The following is a 6,828-nucleotide window of genomic DNA, read 5'->3' as shown; positions in this document are numbered from 1 at the left end:
CTCAGTCAAACCCTCATAGATATAACAATCTATACTTTATAAATAGCCCATCATTTTTTTTTTGTGATGGCATTTAAAGAAGAAAACAATTGTACCACTCTTTCAAATGAGAGATGGTCTCAGGGTCACACATGTTTGTATTTTCTTCTTGGGGTTTTGGAAATTTGTGTCCCTCAATGCCTTCCCAAGAACTCTGTAGAAATTTTCCAACAGATAATGATAATAATAGCTAAAGTTTATTGACACCTAAATAAATGGCAGACACTAGCTTAGGTGCTTTACATACACTCATTTATTCTTACAGAAACACTGTGAAGTTGGTAAAATCATTATTTCCAATTTACAGGTGAGGAAACTGAAGTACAGAGAGGCTAAGTAATTTGCTGAAGGTAATGTAGCAGGTTAAGTACCTATGCATTCTGCCCGCAGATCCCACCTTTTAAACCACTTTGCTATATTGACATTTTGGCACAAAGTAGTTGTTTAGATTTATGTTGTTTTCCCAGGTGTACAACATTAGTATGTAAGAAAAACACCACAATTGCATAGGTTCCACATATCAAATAGGGAAAAAAATGAGGGGTCCTGGTTCTGCTTTTAAAAAAACATTCCTTTCAAATGAAGAGAAAATAAGTGATCATAAGCAAATGATAATGGTGTAAATGCAGAGTGCCAGAACGCTGGGAAAGAGCTGCTCGGGAACAACGAAGCAGGAGGCACATATCACATCCAGGCAGCCTGATTCCGGAGCTCTCCTCCCAAGGTTGGGTGATGTGTGTCCCAACTTCTTTTGAGTGTATTCGTTTTCTGCCTCAGAAAATTTTGATCCTGCAGAAAAAGTAGCTGATGTGCCTTCTGTTTCTCTCTGTGTTGCCCCTACCAGGCTCAGGTCCCTCACCTGATTGGTCAGGGTGGTTCCCGCCACTCAGACCTCCATAGCCTCTTGGCCTCCACTTGCTTTGCTGCATCAACACTTGGCACATAACTTGCTGTACTCAGTGACTAGTGACCAAGAGCCATAGCAATGTTTGAAAACTAATCGCAGGTTCTGAGTGAATTTTCTCTGTGTAACAGTCACGGTGGAATATAAAGGCAGAGGCAGGGAAGATGGGCTCATGAAGCAGTACGGAGTGAAGTTTAGGGTAAAGTGAATCCTAATTGCCAGGAAATGTAACTCAGACCAACTTAATGCACATGTAAAATGATAATGAAATGAGACTGACATAATTAACTGATGCAAAGTCTAATATAAGGGATGTTGTTCATAAGCAGTAAATAAATAAGAAAAGGAAGACCAAAAATGGTTTGGTTGCATGAGAGTCATTTTAATTACCGTTATTTCTGTGTACTCTTTACTATTTGTCTAATTACTATACAGTCTGACTGTTACACCATTGCATCACATTGGATTACATTTGTTGTGAGTTTTCTTTGAATTGCAATAGTACACTAGTTTTATTTGCTACTTTTTTTCTGGTATGTTTGAACACTGTTAACAAACTGTAGTATGACTGCTTAATTAAAATTTTAAAATAAATCGAAGGAATGTGTTACAAACTAATTCATGGCTTAATCTTTAGATTATACAGATGGAAAAGTTAAACTATTTTCCAAATTAACCAAAAAAATTGTTTTAAAGATTGGTGATTAAAGTAACTCTCAGTAAAGATTTTTTGGGTTTCTAAGATATGAGAAATACTCGATGCATATTGATGGAAATTTCATGCTCTAATTTTAAAGTGATATAAAAAATATCTTGTATACTTTGTAAAAATATCAGAAATGCTTGGTAACTTTTTAAAATTGAAAGGAAAAAAAAAGCTAGCTTTGCTCTTTCTCAACTTTTTGAATCAACACTTCTTATGTCTTAGGTATTTGTTTCTCAAGTTATAATTTAAATTATTACCACATGATGGTAAAAACATACAGAAAATTGCTTTTCCCTACATTTGCAGGGACATATAATATCAAAAATAGAAACTTAAAGTTGTTTTATGGCATATATTTTAATTGCTTCAAACCTCTTCCTTTCAGGTGTGAAAGATATGTAAACACTTAGTGAAAAGGGTAAATGTATTATCTTTTCCCACATGAGACATCTCCCTTATTCCCCAAGGTATTCTGCTTACTTGCTAAGAAAATCTGATGCATTTTCAGTTGTAAATTAGAATTGAAAAGTTGAAAAAGTGCCAGACAGGACAATCTTATGATGCAAACTTGCCCACTAGAGACCTTCAGAGAACTGCTAAACTGCTTATTACAAGCTAGAGTTTGGTCGTTTGTCGCTAAAGAGCTCCTAGGACGAGCAGTGGTCAGGAATAGAAAAGAAAGAAGCCATGGAATTTCTAACACATGGGAAATAATATCTTTTCATTTCTTTTTGATTTCCAAAGAAAGAAGAAATATCTTAAGTTGACAATGTAAAAAAAATTAGGCAGTCTTAATCATTCTTAAAATGTAACGTGATCATTATAAACAATAATTTGGTCACATAGAATATATATTACAAGATGTCTTAAATTAGGTGGCCACATGCAGACAGAGATAAAACATCCAGGCAATTAGCTGACGTCAGAAAAATTTGTAATTTTAAAATAGCATGCTTTTTTATAAGTCTGCATTGTCTTATAAAATTTGTGGCAGATCCACATTTAAGCTTTTATCATCAAATGATAAAATGATAAAAGTGATCCCTGATAGTGATACCTGTCAGGCTAATTTCTTATTTATTTATTTATTTATTTATTTATTTATTTATTTATTTATTTATATCAATTCCTTTCCCACTGCCATTACTTTAATTCTGTTCTTACCAAATCCTACCTGGGGATAGCTACCTCCTGTTCCCCTGCCTTTACCTTAACTCTTCTACTCTTTTCTCTGACACCAAAGGGATTTTTTCAAAATGCAAATCTCATCTGCTTCCAACTTTTGAATGACTCCTTATTGCTTAGAGAATAATTTTTAAAAATCTTGGTGTGACATAAAGGGAAATTTGTTAGTCACTTGCAAACTTTATTTTACCTCCTGCCATTTTTTTTCATGTGAATCCTTTAAAAATGCTGTATAAAATCAAGTTAAAATTGAATAATTTAGGTAGATTATGATGAAAATGACGATAATGACAATGAAGGTTTATAATTGCATTCTCCCTGTTGGAGTGGTTGTCTCAACATTTGAAATATTATTTATGTGTGTCCTTCAGACAATAATTTTGAATCTGATTTCAAAGTATCATTATGGATATTCTTTCCACCCATGACATATGTGTATCATCAACTGCCTAGGGTTGTTCTCAAGGCCAAATGATTTTAATTCATAAAAAGCACGTGGCACAAACATTGGGACTGGCGGTTTGATGTGCTGAGCCCTCGAGCATGGGACTTGCCCTTGTGAAGCTCATTACCACAAAGGAGAGTCTAAAGTTGTATGTAATGGTGCCTAAGAGTCTCCCCCTGAGTACCTCTTTGTTGCTCAGATGTGGCCCTCTGTCTCTAACTGAGCCATCTCGACAGGTGAACTCGCTGCCCTCCCCCCTACGTGGGACCCAACTCCCAGGGGTGTAAATCTTCCTGGCAACACAGAGTATGACTCCCGGGGATGAATGTGGACCCGGCATCGTGGGACTGAGAGTATCTTCTTGACCAAAAGGGGGATGCAAAATGAGACGAAATAGTTTCAGTGGCTGAGAGATTCCAAATGGAGTCGAGAGGTCACTCTGGTGGACATTCTTATGCACTATATAGATAACACCTCTTAGGCTTTAATGTATTGGAATAGCTAGAAGTAAATACCTGAAACTACCAAACTCCAACCCAGCAGTCTGGACTCCTGAAGACAATTATATAATAATGTAGATTACAAGGGGTGACAGTGTGATTGTGAAGACCTTGTGGATCACACCCCCTTTATCTAGTGTATGGATGAGTAGAAAAATGGGGATAAAAACTAAAGGACAAATGGGGTGTGATGGGGGATAATTTGGGTGTTTTTTTTCACTTGTATTTTTTATTCTTGTTCTGGTTCTTTCTGATGTAAGGAAAATGTTCAGAGATAGATTGTGGTGATGAACGCATAACTGTTATCATACTGTGGACGGTGGATTGTATATCATGGATGATCGTATGGTGTGTGAATGTATTTCAATAAAACTGAATTTAATAAAAAAAAAAAAGATTAAAAAAAAAAAAAAAGCACGTGGCACAGTGCCTCATTTCTAGTAAGTGCCCAATAAATGTTAGCTTTTATTGTCACTACTTTCCCAGGGTCGAGCATTCCATTAAAAGGGCATTTCCATTAGAACGTTGATATGTTCTTCCTTTGGCAGCCAAAGTGATTGCAAAACCCAAGTCTGTTCAGGTCACTCTCCCATTTAAAACCATTCCATGGTTTTCCATTTTTCTTGGGTCTGGAAGTCCTTAGTCTGACCTACCTGGTCTTCGAGATCTGGGCTCTGCCTCCTCATCTTCTCACCTTGCACCCTTTTCCTGTGATCAGGGGAGGGGACCTCCATTAACTCCTCCCATCTGCTATACTTTGTCCCACCACAGGGACTTTGTACATGATGCTCCGTCCCCTGGAATGCCTTCCCCACCCAGCTTCCCCTGGCTAACTCCGGCTCATCCTTTGGCTCTCAGCTCCATCATCACCTCACAAGGAAAGTTCTCCCTGACACTTCCCACCAGGACAAATCGTCACCTTGGGATTCTCACATGTTAAGCTGACATTGGACATTTATTTGTGTGGTCTGCCGAGGGTTCCAGACTTCAGGCTCCATGATGTCAGAGACCATGTCTGTGTTTTGCTCATCCCAATAGCCCCAATGCCTAACTCAGCACTTGGCATATCGCTAGGGTTCAGTAAATATTTGTTGAGTAAGTAAACAGGCCCAAATTAGCCTTTTGATAAAAATCCACCAATTGTTCAAGTTTTGCCCTCTGGAGTGCCTCAAAGCCATCTGCTCCCTTTCCCCCAGGACAAACCCTGTTTGCAGGTACCTGTGGCACCCCCTTTCTCTCATCAAGGCTGAACAGCCACTGCTCCTTATGGAGGGAGCTCTTCTGGCTCCTCTATGTCCCCCTCTGGACATGCTCCAGCTGTTTGGTGCCTGGAAAGAGACTCAACTCTAGGGGATGAGGAGCTTTTCAAAAAGGATTTGCCCAGAGCCATCTTTGGGCTTCTTCAGAGAAATTCCCTTTAGGCCTCTGTTTCTGGGGCAGGGAGAGGGCAGTGCCGGGATATTCACAGAGGTCATCGGGAGGAGTAAGCAGCCACCCTCCCTTCTCCTGCCCACCGAGTGGTGGACCTGCAAGGTGACCTTCAAATCACCCTCAGGGCCCCATTTACAAGGCCCCACCCCACCCCACTGCCCTGGGCCTGAGGGCAGCTGTGGAAGCCACACCCGGAAAGGGGAAGATGGAGAAAAAGGAGCAGAGTCGCCTCACCCCACATTCTAGAGCAGATGAGTCTTTCCATTTTAGTTTTCCCCTCATCCTGGCCCAGGGGCTGGCAAAGTTGGCTGTGCAGTTAGACAGGCCTGTTCAGGGGCCGGGCTCCCAAGTCCCACTGGGAAACTGAGGGACCAGAATCTGAATGAGCTCGGAATCTGAATGCCTGGCTAGGGTTGTGGAGAAGGACAGAATTCTGATTCCTCTGGTCCATTCCTGGTTGTTTCACAGCCATCTTATTCCTTTTCTTTTCCCCAGGGCAGGGCAATGGTCGCATAATACCATGGCTAGAATCAGTCTCTCTCACTCCCTTTTGTCTTTGGCTGGGAATCTAGAAAACAGCCTGGAGGAGAGAGCAGGGTGGGATCTCCCAGCCTGGAAGCCTCAGGGCAGGAGGTTTGTATGATAGATGTTCGCCCCCTAGTGGGATAAGTGAGGACGACAGGCCGAAAGTGAAGAGAAAGGGCTTCCACCCACAGGACTTGGCTTCCCCGGGATGGGACGCTGCTGAGCGACCACCATGTTCCCATCTGCACTGGCCCGACACGGCCTCACTCGACTCACACTAATTCTAGCCCAGTCAGGCCAGGCCATCTTTACTTAAAAGGCTGGTATTTTATTCATCATAGATTCGATTTGGCATTAATTTGATTTTTTAAAAAATATTACTTAAAATATTATTTCTATTGGTTAGAGTTTTTTTTTGGGCTCCCCTTAAAGTCTGCACCCAAGGCAAGTGCCTCATTCTTCTCCTCCCAGGGCCAGTCCTGATCCAGAGTCAGCACTGGAAGACCCCTTAGGAATAAGGAGGGCAACCCCCTCAATTCTCAGGTGAGTCATCTGAGGCCCAGCTAGAGGCCGTGGCTGGGCTGTTGCGGCAGTTGTCCAATGTTTGCACAGTAATAATGAGAACTGCAGGTGCTCCAGGCCTTCTCCAGAAGGGGATGGCTGCATCCTATAAGTGCATCAATGTGAAAAATGTCCCTGGTGTCGAGTGATTTCATTGCACAAAGATATCCTGGGTCCTTGGTCTTTGTCAATGCTTATAAATGTGAGCATTTAAAGATGGGCCCTGTTTGCTGAGGCCCAAATGCGTCTGGGAAAGCCACTTCCTGGGGACACTTTCCTGTCTGGGACTTTGCCCTGCCTCCAGGCATTATTTGCGCAAGGACCTCCAAGTATCCAACAAGGAGGCAGCCACTCTTGGAAGTGTTAGGAGAGAAACTAGCCCTCATCCTTGCTGTCAGCTGACTAGCTGAGACTCTTTTCAACTCTGTTGGCCACTTCTGTCCCACCAGCCACAAATCCAGACCTCCCACTCCCATTTCCAGCTAATCTGGACGACATCTGAGGAACACAAGACCCCAGCTCTTTTCTCCAT

The sequence above is a fragment of the Choloepus didactylus genome, chromosome 11, assembly GCF_015220235.1.
Source record: "Choloepus didactylus isolate mChoDid1 chromosome 11, mChoDid1.pri, whole genome shotgun sequence".
In the NCBI taxonomy this organism is placed as follows: Eukaryota; Metazoa; Chordata; class Mammalia; order Pilosa; family Megalonychidae; genus Choloepus; species Choloepus didactylus.
The sequence above is the reverse complement of the archived record's forward strand: the minus strand, read 5'-3'. Positions refer to the sequence as shown.